The 25,480-nt window shown below is 46.1% G+C and overlaps 3 long non-coding RNA genes across 3 annotated transcripts; all 3 read right to left on the reverse strand.

The window, feature by feature from the left end:
• Window positions 1-1,439: 1,439 nt before the first annotated feature.
• On the reverse strand, window positions 1,440-5,009 carry LOC132085489 (uncharacterized). The gene is made up of 5 exons (XR_009420230.1): window positions 4,763-5,009; window positions 4,075-4,138; window positions 3,302-3,377; window positions 2,417-3,184; window positions 1,440-1,822 (listed from the first exon to the last, which is right to left on the reverse strand). It is a non-coding gene; the product is annotated as an uncharacterized LOC132085489 (long non-coding RNA).
• A 2,329-nt stretch (window positions 5,010-7,338) lies between these two features.
• Window positions 7,339-8,403, reverse strand: LOC132085436 (uncharacterized). The gene is made up of 2 exons (XR_009420216.1): window positions 8,054-8,403; window positions 7,339-7,905 (listed from the first exon to the last, which is right to left on the reverse strand). It is a non-coding gene; the product is annotated as an uncharacterized LOC132085436 (long non-coding RNA).
• Window positions 8,404-21,700: 13,297 nt separating this feature from the next.
• On the reverse strand, window positions 21,701-25,269 carry LOC132085492 (uncharacterized). The gene is made up of 4 exons (XR_009420232.1): window positions 25,024-25,269; window positions 24,336-24,399; window positions 22,678-23,638; window positions 21,701-22,083 (listed from the first exon to the last, which is right to left on the reverse strand). It is a non-coding gene; the product is annotated as an uncharacterized LOC132085492 (long non-coding RNA).
• Between the last annotated feature and the right edge of the window lie 211 nt (window positions 25,270-25,480).

The raw sequence follows: 25,480 nt of genomic DNA on the forward strand, positions 1-25,480 counted from the left end.
CGTGGCACAGGAGCTCATTGGGCAGTGACCGCACTCGCGCTAATTAGCGCGCACGAGAGCAGCGGGCTCGGTTCGGCTGAGCTCGGCTCCGTTCAGGCAGCCTCGCAAGCCTGGCCTCGGTTCGCTCGAGGCCGTCAGGTTCCGCCGGTCTCGCCTTGGTTCGGCCGAAGGAGGCGTCGTTCGCTCGTGTTTTTACAAATATCTTTCTATATTGACTGTATATTTCTATATTTAATTTTATACTTCTATAATACTTCCATTATTCCAAATAAAAACCCCGTCTCTAACCAAATAAATAAAAAAACCCTTCTTTTAAAGGATACTGAAATATTTTTTATTTATACTTTGTATAATTATACATTCATATTTTAATTTATCGTTTCTTTGGATGTATTACATTAATAATGATATATATATAAAATTTTAAAATAGATTTAAATCATTATTTAAATTATGTATAATATCTACTGCTACAACTAATTTTTTCTGATATTTTAAATTTTTATATTTATCTGTATGTATTTATTATATATTTCTAAACTTAGATTTCTACCTTTATATTATTTGCATTTATAATTTTTACAATCAAAACACTGCCTATTGACCAATAAAGAAAACCCGCTTTATTTAAGTATTTTAAAAATATTTTCATGTTTATAATTTTCATATTTATATTTATAATTTGTTCAATATTACATGAGAACACACCTGCTCCTGCACCGCAGTGGGGCCCCCTCTCCTGGGGACCTTGGGGTGCCCCAACGGCATCAGAGCCCCGAGTCTTCACCCCCTTCTCCTCTATTTAGAAACTACACTGGAACTTTTTTCTGGAAATAAAGACATTACCTAAATCCTCTCCCCGTGTCCTAGACAGATGGATATTCAGTTATTAGTTGGCTGGGCAGCAGTTTCTTAAATAGAATGATAAACAAGATGTGAACATTTCAGCTACAAGCAAATAGGCAAATCTGAACAAGGTACTGGTGGGCGACCACTGAAGTTATTTTGAAGGAATTTTTTAAACAATAAAATATTGATACCACAAAAATAAAGCAAAAAGCTAACTACTGGCTAAGAAAAAATTAACTTTTGACAGCAACAACATTCCAACCACACAGGCTTTTTCCCGATGTCATACCTTATAACTACCTCTCTTGGGAATTCTCATCATGTATCCCAAAAGGAATAAATACCTCAGAGCGTCCTAAAGCAAAAAGTAGCACACGTGAGCTCCTCACACTCCCGGGAGGCCTGCACAGCGTGCACTGAGTCTGCAACAAATTCTGCTCAGTGAGAGTCTGCAAACAAAGGTTCAATTGATGAATTGAACTGATTGTAAAGGGAGGTTTTCTAAGCACAGAAGCACAACAAAGAACAAGCAAAAACAATTCTTAAAAAAAACCTGCAAGTTTTATTTAGCATATATGCGACTGCTTTCCACCCTGTGGCTTCTCACTTTGATTCGCGTCTGTAGGTTCAGGAAGATGACAATGCACACTCTGCCCTCCCTGAGCCCCCCACAGCAGCTGAGCGCTGCTCCGTGCGCTCAGATCGTCAGGAACTGGATTGCCCGCATGGACTGGAACTGCTCTGCTGCAGATTCAGGAGAGAGAGGCTGGCTGAGGCGTCGTCCCAATTCCATTTCTGTGTGACGAGAAGCGGTTTGTTCCCAACGGGTGCAACAATCCCCAGCTCGCTTCCGTGGTGAGTACCGATGGCACACAAATGGCAGCCTGAGGAAATCGTGTTCTGGGCTCTAAGTGGTCGGGACAGGGTCTGATTTTTTGTTTTGCATCTGTATGATGATTAGTACGACAGGGCCCTGATCGATGACATGGCAGCACAGAATTAAAAACTCCTCAATAGGATTACATCGACTTCTAGGAAAAGACAAAAGCCTAGGACCCTTCTGAAATCTATTTTTAATGCGAAGCACACGGATTGTCACTATGCTGTGCCTTCCAGCTTTTCAAAGCAGCTTACCTCTGAAGACCAGAAAACATTTATTTCTACAGAAACAATGGGCAACCCCCAGGCTAATCTCAGCACTACTGTTTAATAGGGGATCTGCCAGCGTGCCAGTCCAGCTTCAAGTGTGCTTTATTTCAGTCTAACATCCCCTCAAAATTCTTCTCACATCTCCCAACCCTGACATCTTATTTTTCCCTAAAGCTTCTCATCATTAGCAATTTCCAAGTAACATGGTATTTTTACAACATTCAAAAATGTCATGCTGGACTGTGCTAGAGAGTAATTTGCAAATATAAGCTTAGCAAAGTTTGAATTGACTTGTCCAGAGAAAAAACCTACAAGTGAACACCTACACCTGCCTACAAAGAGCTAACAAGCCCCTGGCAGCTGCCAGCATCAAAGCACAGCGGATGTTTCTAATACAGGGTAAGGATAACAATATCACCTTTTGTTCTCTCCAGCTTGTTTTCCCTGCAGTCATATTTTGCTTCTTATGATTTTTTTAGTCTCTGCATCTTCTTGGACAGCACCGAGCCCGACGACAAGGATACGAGAGTCTTTCCCTGCCGTAGGGAGAGAACCAGGAAAACAGTTAAAATAAGAACAGGGTAGTTTGAAATTCATACTTCCAATGAGAAGCAGCGCCTAACAAACAGAACAAAAGTAAACAAAGCATGGTACCTCCCTGGGGACAGAAGACTTACAAACTCTCCAGGATTTACAATTCTAGCGACCAACCCCTTCAGGACGGCAGCCAAGTGTCCCATGAGGTGGTGCTGCACCAAAGAACGATCTGAGAGGTTCCAAAGAGTGAAATGCACAATATTTTGCAAAGCCGTAAAATCTTGCAAAATAACAAAAATACAATAGATGTAAACTACAGGGTAAGAGTACAAGTGTTCACTTTAAGAGCTGGAACCATCCAGGTGAGCACCTGATAACTGGATCCTCACCAGAGTTTGAACCCTTCAGGACACAGAAGGGTTTTCCCCAGAAATTTCACAGACTGAGTTTTGATACAAGTATACTTGCCAGACCCTCAGAAACATCACCCATTCTCCAGGTGTCTGGAGAGAACTGCAAATGGCTCTCACGTAGTTTGAGCTAGCTCTGTAAGGTCTCAGGGTGAATTTCACCAGATGCAACCAAACTGGGCAACTCCCAGTGGGACAGAAGGAACCCAAAGCTTGGGTTCGCAGAGCTGCAGCAAATACTGAGGAAACAAACATAACAGCGTAAAAAATAATAAACCATCCTTTTTTTTTCTCTTGCTTTTGTTTTTTTCTTATTCAGATCAGCATAGCAATTAAAGAGAAGGTGAAAAACTCACCATTACTGAACATTTCATCATCTGTAGGCTGAGCATCCTTAGCACAGAGGACTCCAAAGTTAAAATTCACCGATCCCTGGGAAATAAAACCAAATATTGTATGAGAAACAATCAAACAGCAGACGTAAAAATTTGTTTCCTCTAAGGACTTTCGGGTACGTATGTACCTTTGCATACATCCAACACATTGGAACATACACTTTATACCATCTCCTAATAAGTAAAAATTTACCTTTAAACTTTGATAGTACAGCATAAAATTATGAACTTAAATTGGTGATCTGTTATTATTAAGTTGGTGCCTAAAGTTATTTCTGCTGTCAGGTTAAAAAAAACATTAATTTTTTTTACTGGAATGAGCAATTGATTTCAAAGTCATCACAAGCCCACCAAAACACAAAGCAGTATTCACTGGATGGGTCTGTGAGCTAGAAGTAGTTAGGCTTGTACTTCCCTCTTGCTATTCCAGAACCAATAAATCCTGTCAACAAAACCAGGATCTATAGCCCACTGCTGTGAAAGATTCTACGAGGATGATGGTTTGATTTGTGTTTAGAAGTTTTGATTTGAAATGGCCAGTTCAATGGATAAAGACAGTTTAGGTAGTATTACATTGCTATTATTATTATTTCTATTATTATTTTTACTATTACTACTGCTATTGTTATCATCTGCTACTGGAAGAAACAAACCAGTAGTACCTATACTTAATTACTTTTATTTCCAGGAAATAATAAAGAAAAAGAACCAAACCAAAAAAAGTCACTTCCTACCTTTTATATCAAGGGATGAAAAATTTCTCTTGGGCTCTTCTCCAATTTATCAAGACTCATAGCACTGAAAGGCAAACAAAACAGTGCTTTATAGAAGGGCAAGTGCACATTTCAAGGCTGAACCACCAACTGATTGCAGTGACAGCAGTTACAACATGAATCCTTCCCAGAGCCTCTGTTAAATGGAATGTTCTGTGGAACTGCCGTTTCTTTCCCAAAACACTAACTTCCAACACTTCCTAATCATATTTTGTATTTTAAAACAAAAGAAGTTAGTGAGACTCTGTGCGGAGGTCAGGTTTAAATTTATTTCCTTCTAAAGCACAGAGCTCTGTTCCATCACCCTTCACTTCGGCTCTACACTGAATCGTGGTGAGCATTTGAGGAGTGCTCAATAATCAATTCTATTTCTCTCTTTTTCTAGCTCTCTCTATTCCTAAATCATTCCAGACAAGTCAAATGAAAAATGAAAAAAACAAGTTCAGCATCAAAGTCACACTTTTTCCCGTTGTCTGGTCAAGAACAGGCTCTAAATCCACTTACTGCTGCCTTCAACGATTCAGACTTGCAAAAGCATTCTTACATATTTTACAGGTTTATCATAAAACCCACAGAACGCAAGCTCTGAATTACAGGAAAAGGTACACAGGCAAATATCTAAAGGGATCACTTATTAGTAAATACATACCTTGGTAGAGATCGCACTGAGAACCTTTCTGAGGGACTCTAAGGGACGCATGTTTTCTGAGCACCCTATAAACAAGAAAAGCTAGGATATAGTACAGGACATCCCCACTTTTTCTACATATTCAAATAGTATTTTTAATAAAAACAATTCAGTTAAAAAAGAAGGAAGAAAACCAAGCTAATTTTACTCAGCTGTATTTACTGCCGATTTAGAGAAAAATCCCGGGCAGCGTCGGCCGTTGCGGCACACGTCGCGCCGGCAGCAGGGCCTGCCGGGAGTTGGAGTCTCGGGCTGGTAGCCACTCATGTGCCGCGATAGCCGTTGCGTCACACGCCGCGCCGGCAGCAGAGCCTGCCGGGAGTTGGAGTCTCGGGCTGACAGCCACGGCTCCGTCCCCCGCCACCGGGAGCTGCAGTCCCTCCCGGGCATCAAACGGGTCCTTCGCCCCAGGGCGGGGAAGGACCTGAGGCAGGACCGCTCCTCCCGAATGCCCTCTCTTTTCCCCTCCAACTCTTTTTCTTTTTTTAACGCTGTTTTTCACCCCTTTCCCTTCCCTTCCCTTCTGCTCTCCTGCTTTCTTTCCTTTCCTTTCCTTTCCTTTTTTTCCCCTTCCCTTTCCCTTTCTTTTTCTTGTATTTGTAATCTTGGTTTTCCTTCCTAGCTTTAGAATCAAAAAGCAGCAGTAGTAACTTTCAGGCTACCTGGGAGTAAAAAAAACCCCAAAACTATAATGATTGAAAGAAAACTATTTATTCCCTGGGAGCCTGAAATTTTCTACTGCTGCACATGACACAGAGCTTTTTATTCCTTCTTATATACAGTTGATATTTTATACTCGCTTTATACACCGCCCCCTGCCGTCTGCACCGGCGCTCTGCAGGCAGAGTGCTGCGGCGTCGTTCGGTTCTGTTTAAATAAACTCGGCTAAATTAGGCTTGGTGCGGCTTAGGTCTAAAATCGTTTCGGTTCGGCTTTTCGTCTAAATTCGGCTTTTCCGGCTCTTCGGCTGAACTCGGCCCGGTTGGGCTAAAGTCGGTCATATTCGGCTCTTTGTCTAAATGCGGCCAATGTCGGCTACAGTCGGCTATCGGTTACACTCGGCTATCATCGGCTCTTCGTCTCAAGTCGGCTGTGTTCGGCTACACTCGGCTCTTCGTCTCAAGTCGGCTGTGTTCGGCTACACTCGGCTCTTCGGGGAAACTCGGCTATTTTCGGCCACACTCGGCTCTTCGGGGAAACTCGGCTGTTTTCGGCTACACTCGGCTCTTCGGGGAAACTCGGCTGTTTTCGCCCACACTCGGCTCTTCGGCTCTTCGGAACTATTCGGCCCGGCTCGGCTCCCTCAGGGCGGGAAAGCGGCTGTCAGAGGACCCCGGCACAGCGAGGCGTTTCCCCACATGCCTGTCACAAACCCGCCGAAATACGCCCGCCCGCGGCGCCGCTGAGACCACAGCATGTGTCGGGTACACTTGAAACGTCACAGAAAATACCACCGGGGCCGCGCCGGGGTCGGTATTCCATGCAGGCAGTCCAGTGACACCCACCCCGGTCCTCCACTTCCCCGCCCTTTTCGCCGCCCTGTTGAGAAGGTCAACCAAAAGTCCGCGACATCCGCGACGCGCCACTCCCAAGGTGGCGGCCTCTCGGCGCAGGGCTGCAGTACCGCGCTCTGCCCACAAGGCGGCAGCACTGCCGCCCGCCCCAGCCGGGGGCGCAGCGCGCCTCGGGGCTGCGGGCAGGCAAGGTGGCAAAAAAGAACAGGGGCGACCCCCGCCAAAAACTGCTCTGAAATAAATGCCAAAAACCTGCCTCTTACCCCACCAGAATCAAACAAGGCCCCTTGCTTTAAAGCCATGTTTAAATAAATTTTTTATTTCCATTTTTCGTATTTATATTCACATGCATAGCTATAGTGGACATTGATGTAGCATGTAATTTATATAACATTATTCTATTTCTATTATTTATATTTACTTATGTTTTGTGCTTTTATAAATATCTTTCCACATTGATTGCATATTTCTATGTCTAAAATTACATTTCTATCATGCTTTCACTATTTAAAATACAAATCCCATCCTAACTAAATAAATACAAAAAAGCTCTATTCTTTTAAACTACATTGAAATATTTTTATATTTATAGCGCTCATGACTATATTCACATTTATATTTGCAGTTTATACTTAAGTATTATAATAATCATTATGTATAACATGTATCCTATTCAAATAAGAGATAAATTATTTTCCTAATTATGTACCATATCTACTGCTACAACTTCTTTTTCCTTACATTTTTAATTTTTATATTAACCTTCAGCTATTTATGATCTATTTCTATTCTTAGATTTCTACCTTTATATTATTTGTATTTATAATGTTTATACTAAAACACCTGCTTTTGCCAAATAAAAAAAAAATCCCCTTTATTTTAAACTACTTAAAAAAACCTAGAGTATATCCATCTGGTATAACATATAACAAATGATAGATATGATAGATGTAAAATTGATATAAATATTGTAGTGTATTATAGGAAATAAATAAAAATCAATATGATCCATAACACAAGTAATACTGTATAAATGTTATATTTATGTTATTTTATATTTCAAATAATTTAACATTTCTTTATATATTTGCATATACTTGACAAACATTTCTATATTTATACTTGGGTTGCGATTTTTTTCTGGGTGTTTTCTGGGTCTTTTCTTGCCCTTCTTCGAATTTTTTTCTGGGTTATTTCTTGTCCATCTTGGGGGTTTTTTCTGGGTTTTTTCTTGCCCATCTTCAGACTTTTTTCTGGTTTTTTTCTTGCCCATCTCAGAGGTTTTTTTTTGGGTTTTTTTCTGGGTTTTTTTCTTGCCCATCTTGGGTGATTTTCTGGGGTTTTTCTACGTTTTTTTCTTGCCCATCTGGGATTATTTTCTGGGGTTTTTTTCTCGTTGCTTTCTTGCCCATCCTGGGCTTTTTCTGGGCTTTTTTCTTGTCCATCATGTGGTTTTTTTCTGGTTTTTTCCTGCTCATCTTCGTCTGGTTTTCTGGGTTTTAAGCCAAAATCGGTACATATCATGTCAGTTCATGCAATACAACCCGGCTGGGGATTTTTTATTCTAAATTTAACAAGGAGTCGCAAAACCTGGAAAGCAAAAGTCACACACACAAGGTTAAATCCAGTCAGCATGCACTCACACACGCAGAAACGAGCAGACACAGACAGACACAGCCACGTGCTCTCACACACGCTCACACAATCTTTCCACTTAAATGCTCACTGCGGCCCTTACTCGAGATGCTGAAGAACGTGCTGTGACACATCTTCTGGCTGCCGCTCCTTGAGGTAAAATGGCAGATCCTGGGGAAATCAGCAGCCTCGGGGACCTGTGAGACGACAGGAAGGGTCAACGAGTGGCTATCTGACAGCTAGGACTTGTCTCCTCTCTGGACTGATAAATTTTCTACCCAAAATCCAATAGAAGACAGATGTATAGGTACATAGAACATAAGCCACCATAGGCAGATACAATACAAGCCAGGACTTGCAAAAATTCTCTGGAAGATGAATTCTTGCGCCCTATTCCCTTTCAGAAGAAGGAACCTACACAACTACTGCAGTCATCTGAGGAGGTGCATCTGAAAAAAAAGTTAGGACAACAGTCAGACGGTTCAATGAGAACTGAAGAGCTCCAGATATCCTGTGTCCATCTACAAATCCCATCTAGAGTCCAACTACACCCCACACTGCACATTGCAAATCCCCGGGCCCTCTCCTATTGCACCAGGCTATGCGGCAGGGCAGAGCAGCTCGGGCACAAATGTGTGCTGACAGCCGTGACACAGGATGGACAGGACAGGACAGACAACGGGGACACAACACAGACAGAAAATTCTAGGCAAGGAAAATGGCTGCAAGGACTGAGAGAATGCAAAAGGAGATGACCGAGTTCAAACTGATGGTGAGCTGATGAGGCTCAGAGAACCCCGAAGGAAGAAGATGATAACTGAATGATTTCTTCTAAGAACTGCAAAGATGGATGCCTAGGAATCCTACGGTCAGAATCCTCTACCTAACCTCATATTACGCCAAGTCCTAATCCACCAAAATGGATCCAGGTGGGGGCATAGCTGTCCATACAGCCCAGACCAAGACCTGACAAGACATCAGATGCGATGCTTCCAAAGACAGAAGAGAGTCTGACGCCTGTCTGAGCTCCCCAGTCAAAAGTTCTGTGGCCTGGGTGCCAGGCCAGGGAATGCAGAGATCACAGATGCTAACAATGATGCCAAGATTAATGACAGGCACCCCTAAGGTAAAAGACATGGGATACACAAACAACACACAATTCACAACAGACAAGTGACACGAGACACACCGGGACTGCTCTGCCCTGCTGCACACCTCAGCACTGTGATCAAAAGTGAGACTTGGCTTCTATGGGGCCTAAGGGGCCACTTCATTAACACCACCCCACCTCCAAACTGGACTCAAAACTCCCTCCCTGTAATCCCCAAACCAGCACCGTGCTTTCAGCCCCTCTGTGGGTCACGGCCCTCTACTTATCTCTCATACAGCTGGGGATGCTGGTCCCTGTCAGGTGCAAAGAAAGGCCACCTCATCAGATGGGAAGGTCCTGCTGGCACCGGGCTGGTGTCTCTCAGACAGCTAGATTAAAGAGAACCAAACATCAGTGCCTGATCTTGGCACCGCATCGGCCAAAACCCCACCGCTCTGCTACTCACCGCGCTCCTAAGAAGGCCCGGCACCTCCTGACCCTGACCCTCTGCCACACGTGGAATGCGTCTGCACCTGAAAGAAAGTTAGAACACATGTCAAACATCACCAGGATAACTCACAAGCTGCAAACACCATATGTCAATCTAGGAACAACATCTAGAGCCCAAGTACAGCCCACATTACAAATTTCAACTCCCCACGGTTTCTCCTACTGCAGCAGGCCATGCGGCAGGGCAGAACAGCTCCGGCAAAAAATGTGTGCACACACCCGTGACACAGAAAGTGACAAACAGGGGGGACATGAAACACGACACATCATGCTTGTGGTGAGGGCCTCGAGGGGAAAAGGCAAAAGGGACCCCAAAGACACACCAGGGAGCACGGCACACCGGACAACAGGACACAGATCGGACCTGTTCTGCACTGCCCGCCTGAAAGCTGCCATCAAAAGTAGAGCCTCTCCCTTTAGCTGTCCTAAGAGGCCTTTGGAGAAGATTGCTTTCCCCTCTGCTCATTTTTGAATCTGTCCCAAGAACTCCCAATCTGCTACTCCGCCATCTCCAGACCGTGGCCCCCGACTTATCTTTTGGATGATCGGTGAATGGAATCCACGCTGCACCTGAAATGAGTCTGCCTCGGAGGTCTCTGTGACGGCCTGTGAGCCTCTCGGTCAGCTGCAATAAAGAAAACCAAAACCAAAGAGTGAGTCCAGAGTTATGTGGGCCAAATCCCTGCAAGTCAGCTACTTGCCCTCTCCTGAGTGTGCCTGGCTCCTTCAGGCTCCAGCTTCATCCTGATTCCAAGGCTGTGGCCTTTATTAGCAGTGGCACCTGGGTTACAGAAAGACAAAGTTAAATGGCATTCCTCTGAGTGCAGTGGATCACCTTGTATGCTGTAAGCCATGGGAATGCCTCTGCTAGGCTTCTGAACAGCCTTGTGTGGGGGGGCCCTCAAATAAACACCCTTTCTCACCCTGCTGCTTGCAAACCCGCTCCCAAGAAATCCTAAACTGGATACCTGATCACCCTCCCTCTCCCAGGCACCATCCTCAACTCACCTGAAGCCTCAATCTCAAACATCATCCTTGACACTGGGCAGATCCCTCTTGTGACACGACGAATCTGCTGAAAAATTGTTGTGCTTGAGAGCTGAGCAATAACAGCCAATTCTCTCCACTGCTCACCTTGACTGCTGGCATCCAGATTGACTTCCTGAAAAGAAAGACAAAGAACAGAGCTGTAACACACTCACCATACACACTTCTGCTGCAGAGACAAATGGGGCCTCACCGGCTCGGGGCAATCCCCTCGCCCGGGATGGGGCCCTCTGGCACACATTTAATCCATCTGAATCTGAAAAAAAACTTAGGACAAGAGTCACACTGTTGCAGGATAACTGATGAGCTCCAGATGCCCTGTGCCCATCCACAGATCCCATCTAGTGTCCGACTACACCCCACATTACACATTCCAAGTCTCCAAGACTTCTCCTATCGCACCAGGCTGTGCAGCACGGCAGAGCAGCCCCATCCCAAATGTGTGCAGACACCCGTGACACAGGACAGACAGGACAGACAACAACAGGGGACACAACAGGAAAAGAAATCTCTTGGCAAGGAAAATGGCTGCAAGGACTGAGAGAATGCAAAAGGAGATGAGTGAGCTGAGACCGATGGTGAGCTGATGAGGCTCAGAAAACCCTGGGGGACGAAGATGATAACTGAATGATTAATTCCAAGAACAGCAAAGATGGATGCCTAGGAATCCTACGGTCAGAATGCTGTACCTAACCTCATATTATTACAAGTCCTAATCCACCACAATGGATCCAGGTGGGGCATAGCTGTCCATACAGCTCAGAACTAGACCTGACAAGAAATCTGACTGGATGCTTCCAAAGAGGTAACTTTTGACTGGGGAGCTCAGACAGGTATCAGAAACTCATATATGGCCTGGGTGCCGGGCCAGGGAATGCAGAGATCAGAGATGCTAACAATGATGCCAGGGGTACTGACAGGGCCCTCCAAAGGTAAAAGACATTGGATACACAAACAACACATAATGCACAACAGACAAGTGACACGAGACACACCGGGACTGCTCTGCCCTGCACACCTCAACACTGTGATCAAAAGTGAGACTTGGCTTTTATGAGGCCTAAGCGGCCACCTCATGAACATCCCCCACCTCCAAAGCCGAATCAAAAACTCCACCCAGTATTTCCCGAAACAGCACCATGACTTCATCCCCACTGTGGGTCACAGCCCTCTACTTATCTCTCAGACATCTGGGGATGCTGGTCCCTGTCAGGTGCAAAGAAAGGCCACCTCGTCAGCTGGGAAGGTCCTGCTGGCACCGGGCTGGTGTCTCTGAGACAGCTAGAGTAAAGAGAACCAAACATCAGTACCTGATCTTGGCACCGCATTGGCCAAAACCCCACCGCTCTGCTACTCACCGCGCTCCTAAGAAGGCCCGGCACCTCCTAACCCTGACCCTCTGCCACACGTGGAATGCATCTGCACCTGAAAGAAAGTTAGAACATATGTCAAACACCACCAGGGTTACTCACAAGCTGCAAACACCTTATGTCAATCTAGGAATAGCATCTAGAGCCCAAGTACAGCCCACATAACAAATTCCCCCTACCTATGGTTCGTCTTATTGCAGCAGGCCATGCGGCAGGGCAGAACAGCTCCGGCAAAAAATGTGTGCACACACCCGTGACACAGAAAGTGACAAACAGGGGGGACATGAAACACGACACATCATGCTTGTGGTGAGGGTCTCGAGGGGAGAAGGCAAAAGGGACCCCAAAGACACACTAGGGAACACAGCACACCGGACAACAGGATACAGACCGGAGCTGTTCTGCACTGCCCGCCTGAAAGCTGCCATCAAAAGTAGAGCCTCTCCCTTTAGCTGTCCTAAGAGGCCTTTGGAGAAGATTGCTTTCCCCACTGCCAATTTTTAAATCTGGCCAAAGAACTGCCAACCTGATACTCTCTCATCATCTCATCTCCAGACCGCGGCCCCCGACTTATCTTTTAGATGATCGGTGAGGGGAATCCACGCTGCACCTGAAATGAGTCTGCCTCGGAGGGCTCTGTGATGGCCTGTGAGCCTCTCGGTCAGCTGCAATAAAGAAAACCAAAATCAAAGAGTGAGTCCAGAGTTATGTGGGCCAAATCCCACCAAGGCAGCTACTTGCCCTCTCCTGAGTGTGCCTGGCTCCTTCAGGCTCCAGCTTCATCCTGATTCCAAGGCTGTGGCCTTTATTAGCAGTGGCACCTGGGTTACAGAAAGGCAAAGTTAAATGGCATTCCTCTGAGTGCAGTGGATCACCTTGTGTGTTCTAAGACATGGCAATGCCTCTGCTAGGCTTCTGAACAGCCTTGTGTGGGGGGGCCCTCAAATAAACACCCTTTCTCACCCTGCTGCTTGCAAACCCCCTCCTAAGAACTCCTAAACTGGATACCTGATCACCCTCCCTCTCCCAGGCACCATCCTCAACTCACCTGAAGCCTCAATCTCAAACATCATCCTTGACACTGGGCAGATCCCTCTTGTGACACGATGAATCTGCTGAAAAATTGTTGTGCTTGAGAGCTGAGCAATAACAGCCAGTTCTGTCCACTGCTCACCTTGACTGCTGGCATCCAGATTGACATCCTGAAAAGAAAGACAAAGAACAGAGCTGTAACACACTCACCATACACACTTCTGCTGCAGAGACAAATGGGGCCTCACCGGCTCGGGGCAATCCCCTCGCCCGGGATGGGGCCCTCTGGCACACATTTAATCCATCTGAATCTGAAAAAAAAGTTAGGACAAGAGTCACACTGTGGCAGGATAACTGATGAGCTCCAGATGTCCTGTGTCCATCTACAAATCCCATCTAGAGTCCAACTACACCCCACATTACAAACTCCAAGTCTCCAAGACTTCTCCTATCGCACCAGGCTGTGCAGCACGGCAGAGCAGCCCCATCCCAAAAGTGTGCAGACACCCGTGACACAGGACAGGACGTGACAAACAATAGGCACAAGACACAGACAGAAATCTCTTGGCAAGGAAAATGGCTGCAAGGACTGAGAGAATGCAAAAGGAGATGACCGAGCTGAGACCGATGGTGAGCTGATGAGGCTCAGAGAACTCTGAAGGAAGAAGATGATAACTGAATGATTAATTCCAAGAACAGCAAAGACGGATGCCTAGGAATCCTACAGTCAAAATCCTCTACCTAACCTCGTAATATTACAAGTCCTAATCCACCATAATGGATCCAGGTGGGGCACAGCTGTCCATACAGCTCAGAACAAGACCTGAAAAGACGTCTGACTGGATGCTTCCAAAGAGAGAAGAGAGTCTGATGCCTGTCTGAGCTCGCGAGTCAAAAGCTCTGTGGCCCGGGTGCCAGACCAGGGAATGCAGAGATTACAGATGCTAACAATGATGCCAGGGGTACTGACAGGGCCCTCAAAGGCCTAAGGTAGAAGACAGGAGATACACAAAACAACACACAATGCACAACAGACAAGTGACACGATGCACACGGGGACTGCTCTGCCCTGCACACCTCAGCACTGTGATCAAAAGTGAGACTTGGCTTTCATGGGGCCTCACGAGCCGTTTAATGAACACCCCCCGCTCCAAACTGGACTCAAAAACCCCTCCCAGGAATTCCCAAACAAGCACCATGCCTTCATCCCCACTGTGGGTCGCAGCCCTCTACTTATCTCTCAGACATCTGGGGATGCCAGTCTGTGTCAGGTGCAAAGAAAGGCCACCTCGTCAGCTGGGAAGGTCCTGCTGGCACCGGGCTGGTGTCTCTCAGACAGCTAGATTAAAGAGAACCAAACATCAGGGCCTGATCTTGGCACCGCATCGGCCAAAACCCCACCGCTCTGCTACTCACCGCGCTCCTAAGAAGGCCCGGCACCTCCTGACCCTGACCCTCTGCCACACGTGGAATGCATCTGCACCTGAAAGAAAGTTAGAACATATGTCAAACACCACCAGGGTAACTCACAAGCTGCAAACATCTTATGTCAATCTAGGAACAACATCTAGAGCCCAAGTACAGCCCACATTACAAATTCCCCCTCCCTATGGTTCGTCCTACTGCAGGAGGCCATGCGGCAGGGCAGAACAGCTCCGGCAAAAAATGTGTGCACACACCCGTGACACAGAAAGTGACAAACAGGGGGGACATGAAACACGACACACCATGCTTGTGGTGAGGGCCTCGAGGGGAAAAGGCAAAAGGGACCCCAAAGACACACTAGGGAACACAGCACACCAGAAAACACGACAGACCGGAGCTGTTCTGCACTGCCCGCCTGAAAGCTGCCATCAAAAGTAGAGCCTCTCCCTTTAGCTGTCCTAAGAGGCCTTTGGAGAAGATTGCTTTCCTCTCTGCTCATTTTTGAATCTGTCCCAAAAACTCCCAACCTGCTACTCCACCATCTCCAGGCTGTGGCCCCCGACTTATCTTTTGGATGATCGGTGAATGGAATCCACGCTGCACCTGAAATGAGTCTGCCTTGGAGGGCTCTGTGATGGCCTGTGAGCCTCTCGGTCAGCTGCAATCAAGAAAACCAAAATCAAAGAGTGAGTCCAGAGTTATGTGGGCCAAATCCCTGCAAGTCAGCTACTTGCCCTCTCCTGAGTGTGCCTGGCTCCTTCAGGCTCCAGCTTCATCCTGATTCCAAGGCTGTGGCCTTCATTAGCAGTGGCACCTGGGTTACAGAAAGACAAAGTTAAATGGCATTCCTCTGAGTGCAGTGGATCACCTTGTATGCTGTAAGCCATGGGAATGCCTCTGCTAGGCTTCTGAGACACCTTGGGAGGGGCTCTCAAATAAACAAATAAAGACCCTTTCTCACCCTGCTGCCTGCAAACCCCCTCTCAAGAACTCCTAACTGGATGCCTGCTCACCCTCCCTCTCCCAGTAACCATCCTGAACTCACCTGAAGCCTCAATCTCAAACATCATCCTTGACACTGGGCAGATCCCTCTTGTGACACGGTGAATCTGCTGCGAAATTGTTGTGCTTGAGAGCTGAGCAATAACAACCAATTCTCTCCACTGCTCACCTTGACTGCTGGCATCCAGATTTACTTCCTAAAAGAAAGACAAAGAACAGCAGTGTAACAGAGTCAGTTGAGAGGTGTAACAGAGTCTGCTGCAGAGGCAAATGGGGCCTCACCTACTCAGGAGAATCCCCACACCTGGCATGGGGCCCTCTGGCACACATTTAATCCATCTGAACCTGAAAAAAAAGTTAGGACAAGAGTCACACTGTGGCAGGATAACTGATGAGCTCCAGATATGATGTGCCCATCTACAAATCCCATCTAGAGTCCAACTACACCCCACATTACAACCTCCAAGTCCCTGGGACTTCTCCTATCGCACCAGGCTGTGCAGCACGGCAGAGCAGCTCGGGCACAAATGTGTGCTGAGAGCCATGACACAGGATAGGACAGACAACGGGGACACAACAGGAACAGAAATCTCTTGGCAAGGAAAACGGCTGCAAGGACTGAGAGAATGCAAAAGGAGATGAGTGAGCTGAGACCGATGGTGAGCTGATGAGGCTCAGAAAACCCTGGAGGAAGAAGATGATTACTGAATGATTTATTCCAAGAACAGCAAAGACTGATGCCTAGGAATCCTGCAGTCAAAATCCTCTACCTAACCTCGTAATATTACAAGTCCTAATCCACCATAATGGATCCAGGTGGGGCACAGCTGTCCGTACAGCTCAGAACAAGACCTGAAAAGACGTCTGACTGGATGCTTCCAAAGAGAGAAGAGAGTCTGATGCTTGTCTGAGCTCCCTAGTCAAAAGTTCTGTGGCCTGGGCGCCAGGCCAAGGAGTGCAGAGATCACAGAGGCTAACAATGATGCCAGGGTTTCTCACAGGCCCCCCTAAGTGAAAGATATGGCATACACAAACAACACATAATGCACAATAGACAAGTGACACGATGCACACCGGGACTGCTCTGCCCTGCTGCACACCTCAGCACTGCAATCAAAAGTGAGACTTGGCTTTTATGGGGCCTAAGGGGCCACTTCATGAACACACCACACCCCCCCCCCCCCCCCCCCCAAAACTGGACTCAAAACCCCCTCCCAGGAATTCCCAAACCAGCACCCTGCTTTCATCCCCTCTGTGGGTCACAGCCCTCTACTTATCTCTCAGACATCTGGGGATGCTGGTCCCTGTCAGGTGCAAAGAAAGGCCACCTCGTCAGCTGGGAAGGTCCTGCTGGCACCGGGCTGGTGTCTCTCAGACAGCTAGAATAAAGAGAACCAAACATCAGTCCCTGATCTTGGCACCGCATCGGCCAAAACCCCACCACTCAGCTACTCACCGCACTCCTAAGAAGGCCCGACACCTCCTAACTCTGACCCCCTGCCACACATGGAATGCGTCTGCACCTGAAAGAAAGTTACAACATATGCCAAACACCACCAGGATAACTCACAAGCTGCAAACACCTTATGTCAATCTAGGAATAGCATCTAGAGCCCAAGTACAGCCAGCATTACAAATTCCAACGCCCCACGGTTTCTCCTACTGCAGCAGGCCATGCGGCAGGGCAGAACAGCTCCGGCAAAAAATGTGTGCACACACCCGTGACACAGAACGTGGCAAACAGGGGGGACATGAAACACGACACATCATGCTTGTGGTGAGGGTCTCGAGGGGAGAAGGCAAAAGGGACCCCAAAGACACACTAGGGAACACAGAACACTGGACAACACAACACAGACCGGAGCTGTTCTGCACTGCCCGCCTGAAAGCTGCCATCAAAAGGAGAGCCTCTCCCTTTAGCTGTCCTAAGAGGCCCTTGGAGAAGATTGCTTTTCCGGCTGCCAATTTTCAAATCTGCCCCAAGAACTCCCAACCCACTATTCTCTCATCTCCAGGCCAAGGCCCTCGACTTATCTTTTGGATGATCGGTGATGGGAATCCACGCTGCACCTGAAATGAGTCTGCCTCGGAGGGCCTCGTGATGGCCTGTGAGCCTCTCGGTGAGCTACAATAAAGAAAACCAAAACCAAAGTATGAGTCCAGAGTTATGTGGGCCAAATCCCTGCAAGGCAGCTACTTGCTCTCTCCTGAGTGTGCCTGGCTCCTTCAGGCTCCAGCTTCATCATGATTCCAAGGCCTTCATTAGGAGTGGCACCTGGGTTTGAGAAAGGCAAAGTTAAATGGCATTCCCCTGAGTGCAGTGGATGACCTTGTGTGCTGTAAGACATGGGAATGCCTCTGCTAGGCTTCTGAGAAGCCTTGTGTGGGGGAGGCCTCAAATAAACAAATAAAGACCCTTTCTCACCCTGCTGCCTGCAAACTCCCTCCCAAGAACTCCTAACTGCTCACCCTCCCTCTCCCAATCACAATCCTCAACTCACCTGAAGCCTCAATCTCAAACATCATCTTGGACCTTGGGCGGATCCCTCTTGTGACATGATCAATCTGCTGAATAAAATGTTGTGCTTGACACAGCTTGGAATTTCAGGGAGTTGCACTCCTCAATTAAAAAAAAACAAAACAAAACAAAAAAAACCCAACAAAACCAATCCCAAAAACAAACAAAGAAAAAAACCAAACAAACAAAACCCACACAAACAATAAATCCCAAAACACCTAACTCCCCACAGAAACAAAAAAACCACAGAAAACATCAAAAAATCCAAAACCCCCACAAAAACCAACTAAAAACCCCAAAATGAAAACCAAAAAAAACCAAAAATTCCACCAAAAGAAATCCAACCAAAAAAACAACCAGAGCAAAACTACAAATTACAAAAGCACCTTACCACTCCTAAACACAAAACCCAAAATCACAAACCTAAATACTCCCTGTATTCCATGCTGTTTTCTTCACAGAATCTTCCAAGCCTCTGTGCTTTAGATGCCCAGAAACACCTGCTGAAAAGATGCTGAGACGGGCTGAAAAAGCCTCTTCACTGAAATGAGGAGAGCTCTTAACCCAGCACATCCCAGAGAGGGAATGAAGCCCCCCAGCCACGGCTGGGGTTAATATACCCCTGATTGTGCCCGCCTCTCGTTCCCATGCCACCCAGGAAAAGGGAGGGGGCGAATCCCACCAAGCCCTCAGAGCAGCTACAGCTGTTTGGCTCCTCTGACTCACATTCAAGGGCAGTAAAGGGCTTGTTATAGAAGAAAACTTTTCAGAAAAGTAACAGTGCTTTCTTTTTTTGCAACAACTACTTGGAGCAGAAGAACAGAAAACTGGCAAGATATAAAACTTTGTGGTAAGGTTACATAGCTAGATCAATTGGGTAATTGGGTAATTTGCTGTTACCTTACATAATTATTCTGTGTTTAACAAAAGCCATCTAATAAATTCACACCCAAAACTCCAGCAGCCCAGCTGGCCCTACCAAATCTCTATGTTTATGCATACAGTAAACAAAACCAAAATCCCAGTAATACCTATCAGAAGTCTGTGAAAGAAACCTCTTGAAATTGATCCTACCTCAAATACAAAACAACCCATGCAAAGTTAGCTTGACTCAATAAACAATTTACACAGAGCTAATAACACCAAGAAATAAAACAGCACACCATATACCACCAAAGAATATAATAGTGAAGAAAAAAGAAACCACTTTTTTTTTTTTTTTTAAAGCTTTTGCCAGGACTCCAACAACAACTTCTTCTCCTTCTGAAATGTCCCTTCTCCTTCCCAAATTCCTTACAACTTCTGAGTTTACATCCAAGCAAAAAGCAAAATTCGTGCACTTGTGCGTTCGATGCTCCTGCCAGATTCTCTGTTTCCCTCCACATCTTCTTACACTTTCAGTCTTCACTCTGTCCTGCCGTGATGAGTTTGACGGACGAATTGGTAAACGTTAAGAGAGGATTTCCCTGCCTCCCTCCCCAGAGCTGGTTTCCTTAGTGCATTTCACTCAATCCCAGGCCGGCAACGATGCACGCTCACCTCAAGCGTGCAAGGCTCACAGCTGCTCGGCTAAACTCGGCTCTAATCGGCTAAACTCGGCCATTGTCATCTGCATTCGGCTGGACTCGACCCTTCGGCACGGATCGCCTCGCTTCGGCCGAACTCGGAGCCGCTCTCTGCGCTCGGCGCGCCTCGGCTCGCTTCGGCCGAACTCGGAGCCGATCAGTGCGCCCGGCGCGGCTCGGCTCGCTTCGGCCGAACTCGGAGCCGATCAGTGCGCCCGGCGCGGCTCGGCTCGCTTCGGCCGAACTCGGAGCCGCTCTCTGCGCTCGGCGCGGCTCGGCTCGCTTCGGCCGAACTCGGAGCCGCTCTCTGCGCTCGGCGCGGCTCGGCTCGCTTCGGCCGAACTCGGAGCCGATCAGTGCGCCCGGCGCGGCTCGGCTCGCTTCGGCCGAACTCGGAGCCGCTCTCTGCGCCCGGCGCGGCTCGGCTCGCTTCGGCCGAACTCGGAGCCGCTCTCTGTGCGCCCGGCGCGGCTCGGCTCGCTTCGGCCGAACTCGGAGCCGCTCTCTGCGCCCGGCGCGGCTCGGCTCTCTTCGGCCGAACTCGGAGCCACTCTCTGCCCTCGGCGCGGCTCGGCTCGCTTCGGCCCAACTCGGAGCCGATCTCTCCGCGTTCGGCTGAGCTCGCCTCGGCTCGGCTCCCTGACGGCGGGCAAGCGGCGCCGCCTCACGTTAAACTCGCCCGGCTCGGGGCTCTCCTGCTGCCGCGTCCCGCGGGCGGCCCGGCCATCGCACGGACACGATCGGGAGCGCGGCGTGGCACAGGAGCTCATTGGGCAGTGACCGCACTCGCGCTAATTAGCGCGCACGAGAGCAGCGGGCTCGGTTCGGCTGAGCTCGGCTCCGTTCAGGCAGCCTCGCAAGCCTGGCCTCGGTTCGCTCGAGGCCGTCAGGTTCCGCCGGTCTCGCCTTGGTTCGGCCGAAGGAGGCGTCGTTCGCTCGTGTTTTTACAAATATCTTTCTATATTGACTGTGTATTTCTATATTTAATTTTATACTTCTATAATACTTCCATTATTCCAAATAAAAACCCCGTCTCTAACCAAATAAATAAAAAAACCCTTCTTTTAAAGGATACTGAAATATTTTTTATTTATACTTTGTATAATTATACATTCATATTTTAATTTATCGTTTCTTTGGATGTATTACATTAATAATGATATATATATAAAATTTTAAAATAGATTTAAATCATTATTTAAATTATGTATAATATCTACTGCTACAACTAATTTTTTCTGATATTTTAAATTTTTATATTTATCTGTATGTATTTATTATATATTTCTAAACTTAGATTTCTACCTTTATATTATTTGCATTTATAATTTTTACAATCAAAACACTGCCTATTGACCAATAAAGAAAACCCGCTTTATTTAAGTATTTTAAAAATATTTTCATGTTTATAATTTTCATATTTATATTTATAATTTGTTCAATATTACATGAGAACACACCTGCTCCTGCACCGCAGTGGGGCCCCCTCTCCTGGGGACCTTGGGGTGCCCCAACGGCATCAGAGCCCCGAGTCTTCACCCCCTTTTCCTCTATTTAGAAACTACACTGGAACTTTTTTCTGGAAATAAAGACATTACCTAAATCCTCTCCCCGTGTCCTAGACAGATGGATATTCAGTTATTAGTTGGCTGGGCAGCAGTTTCTTAAATAGAATGATAAACAAGATGTGAACATTTCAGCTACAAGCAAATAGGCAAATCTGAACAAGGTACTGGTGGGCGACCACTGAAGTTATTTTGAAGGAATTTTTTAAACAATAAAATATTGATACCACAAAAATAAAGCAAAAAGCTAACTACTGGCTAAGAAAAAATTAACTTTTGACAGCAACAACATTCCAACCACACAGGCTTTTTCCCGATGTCATACCTTATAACTACCTCTCTTGGGAATTCTCATCATGTATCCCAAAAGGAATAAATACCTCAGAGCGTCCTAAAGCAAAAAGTAGCACACGTGAGCTCCTCACACTCCCGGGAGGCCTGCACAGCGTGCACTGAGTCTGCAACAAATTCTGCTCAGTGAGAGTCTGCAAACAAAGGTTCAATTGATGAATTGAACTGATTGTAAAGGGAGGTTTTCTAAGCACAGAAGCACAACAAAGAACAAGCAAAAACAATTCTTAAAAAAAACCTGCAAGTTTTATTTAGCATATATGCGACTGCTTTCCACCCTGTGGCTTCTCACTTTGATTCGCGTCTGTAGGTTCAGGAAGATGACAATGCACACTCTGCCCTCCCTGAGCCCCCCACAGCAGCTGAGCGCTGCTCCGTGCGCTCAGATCGTCAGGAACTGGATTGCCCGCATGGACTGGAACTGCTCTGCTGCAGATTCAGGAGAGAGAGGCTGGCTGAGGCGTCGTCCCAATTCCATTTCTGTGTGACGAGAAGCGGTTTGTTCCCAACGGGTGCAACAATCCCCAGCTCGCTTCCGTGGTGAGTACCGATGGCACACAAATGGCAGCCTGAGGAAATCGTGTTCTGGGCTCTAAGTGGTCGGGACAGGGTCTGATTTTTTGTTTTGCATCTGTATGATGATTAGTACGACAGGGCCCTGATCGATGACATGGCAGCACAGAATTAAAAACTCCTCAATAGGATTACATCGACTTCTAGGAAAAGACAAAAGCCTAGGACCCTTCTGAAATCTATTTTTAATGCGAAGCACACGGATTGTCACTATGCTGTGCCTTCCAGCTTTTCAAAGCAGCTTACCTCTGAAGACCAGAAAACATTTATTTCTACAGAAACAATGGGCAACCCCCAGGCTAATCTCAGCACTACTGTTTAATAGGGGATCTGCCAGCGTGCCAGTCCAGCTTCAAGTGTGCTTTATTTCAGTCTAACATCCCCTCAAAATTCTTCTCACATCTCCCAACCCTGACATCTTATTTTTCCCTAAAGCTTCTCATCATTAGCAATTTCCAAGTAACATGGTATTTTTACAACATTCAAAAATGTCATGCTGGACTGTGCTAGAGAGTAATTTGCAAATATAAGCTTAGCAAAGTTTGAATTGACTTGTCCAGAGAAAAAACCTACAAGTGAACACCTACACCTGCCTACAAAGAGCTAACAAGCCCCTGGCAGCTGCCAGCATCAAAGCACAGCGGATGTTTCTAATACAGGGTAAGGATAACAATATCACCTTTTGTTCTCTCCAGCTTGTTTTCCCTGCAGTCATATTTTGCTTCTTATGATTTTTTTAGTCTCTGCATCTTCTTGGACAGCACCGAGCCCGACGACAAGGATACGAGAGTCTTTCCCTGCCGTAGGGAGAGAACCAGGAAAACAGTTAAAATAAGAACAGGGTAGTTTGAAATTCATACTTCCAATGAGAAGCAGCGCCTAACAAACAGAACAAAAGTAAACAAAGCATGGTACCTCCCTGGGGACAGAAGACTTACAAACTCTCCAGGATTTACAATTCTAGCGACCAACCCCTTCAGGACGGCAGCCAAGTGTCCCATGAGGTGGTGCTGCACCAAAGAACGATCTGAGAGGTTCCAAAGAGTGAAATGCACAATATTTTGCAAAGCCGTAAAATCTTGCAAAATAACAAAAATACAATAGATGTAAACTACAGGGTAAGAGTACAAGTGTTCACTTTAAGAGCTGGAACCATCCAGGTGAGCACCTGATAACTGGATCCTCACCAGAGTTTGAACCCTTCAGGACACAGAAGGGTTTTCCCCAGAAATTTCACAGACTGAGTTTTGATACAAGTATACTTGCCAGACCCTCAGAAACATCACCCATTCTCCAGGTGTCTGGAGAGAACTGCAAATGGCTCTCACGTAGTTTGAGCTAGCTCTGTAAGGTCTCAGGGTGAATTTCACCAGATGCAACCAAACTGGGCAACTCCCAGTGGGACAGAAGGAACCCAAAGCTTGGGTTCGCAGAGCTGCAGCAAATACTGAGGAAACAAACATAACAGCGTAAAAAATAATAAACCATCCTTTTTTTTTCTCTTGCTTTTGTTTTTTTCTTATTCAGATCAGCATAGCAATTAAAGAGAAGGTGAAAAACTCACCATTACTGAACATTTCATCATCTGTAGGCTGAGCATCCTTAGCACAGAGGACTCCAAAGTTAAAATTCACCGATCCCTGGGAAATAAAACCAAATATTGTATGAGAAACAATCAAACAGCAGACGTAAAAATTTGTTTCCTCTAAGGACTTTCGGGTACGTATGTACCTTTGCATACATCCAACACATTGGAACATACACTTTATACCATCTCCTAATAAGTAAAAATTTACCTTTAAACTTTGATAGTACAGCATAAAATTATGAACTTAAATTGGTGATCTGTTATTATTAAGTTGGTGCCTAAAGTTATTTCTGCTGTCAGGTTCAAAAAAACATTAATTTTTTTTACTGGAATGAGCAATTGATTTCAAAGTCATCACAAGCCCACCAAAACACAAAGCAGTATTCACTGGATGGGTCTGTGAGCTAGAAGTAGTTAGGCTTGTACTTCCCTCTTGCTATTCCAGAACCAATAAATCCTGTCAACAAAACCAGGATCTATAGCCCACTGCTGTGAAAGATTCTACGAGGATGATGGTTTGATTTGTGTTTAGAAGTTTTGATTTGAAATGGCCAGTTCAATGGATAAAGACAGTTTAGGTAGTATTACATTGCTATTATTATTATTTCTATTATTATTTTTACTATTACTACTGCTATTGTTATCATCTGCTACTGGAAGAAACAAACCAGTAGTACCTATACTTAATTACTTTTATTTCCAGGAAATAATAAAGAAAAAGAACCAAACCAAAAAAAGTCACTTCCTACCTTTTATATCAAGGGATGAAAAATTTCTCTTGGGCTCTTCTCCAATTTATCAAGACTCATAGCACTGAAAGGCAAACAAAACAGTGCTTTATAGAAGGGCAAGTGCACATTTCAAGGCTGAACCACCAACTGATTGCAGTGACAGCAGTTACAACATGAATCCTTCCCAGAGCCTCTGTTAAATGGAATGTTCTGTGGAACTGCCGTTTCTTTCCCAAAACACTAACTTCCAACACTTCCTAATCATATTTTGTATTTTAAAACAAAAGAAGTTAGTGAGACTCTGTGCGGAGGTCAGGTTTAAATTTATTTCCTTCTAAAGCACAGAGCTCTGTTCCATCACCCTTCACTTCGGCTCTACACTGAATCGTGGTGAGCATTTGAGGAGTGCTCAATAATCAATTCTATTTCTCTCTTTTTCTAGCTCTCTCTATTCCTAAATCATTCCAGACAAGTCAAATGAAAAATGAAAAAAACAAGTTCAGCATCAAAGTCACACTTTTTCCCGTTGTCTGGTCAAGAACAGGCTCTAAATCCACTTACTGCTGCCTTCAACGATTCAGACTTGCAAAAGCATTCTTACATATTTTACAGGTTTATCATAAAACCCACAGAACGCAAGCTCTGAATTACAGGAAAAGGTACACAGGCAAATATCTAAAGGGATCACTTATTAGTAAATACATACCTTGGTAGAGATCGCACTGAGAACCTTTCTGAGGGACTCTAAGGGACGCATGTTTTCTGAGCACCCTATAAACAAGAAAAGCTAGGATATAGTACAGGACATCCCCACTTTTTCTACATATTCAAATAGTATTTTTAATAAAAACAATTCAGTTAAAAAAGAAGGAAGAAAACCAAGCTAATTTTACTCAGCTGTATTTACTGCCGATTTAGAGAAAAATCCCGGGCAGCGTCGGCCGTTGCGGCACACGTCGCGCCGGCAGCAGGGCCTGCCGGGAGTTGGAGTCTCGGGCTGGTAGCCACTCATGTGCCGCGATAGCCGTTGCGTCACACGCCGCGCCGGCAGCAGAGCCTGCCGGGAGTTGGAGTCTCGGGCTGACAGCCACGGCTCCGTCCCCCGCCACCGGGAGCTGCAGTCCCTCCCGGGCATCAAACGGGTCCTTCGCCCCAGGGCGGGG

This window comes from Ammospiza nelsoni, chromosome 30 (genome assembly GCF_027579445.1).
Source record: "Ammospiza nelsoni isolate bAmmNel1 chromosome 30, bAmmNel1.pri, whole genome shotgun sequence".
NCBI classification, from domain to species: Eukaryota; Metazoa; Chordata; class Aves; order Passeriformes; family Passerellidae; genus Ammospiza; species Ammospiza nelsoni.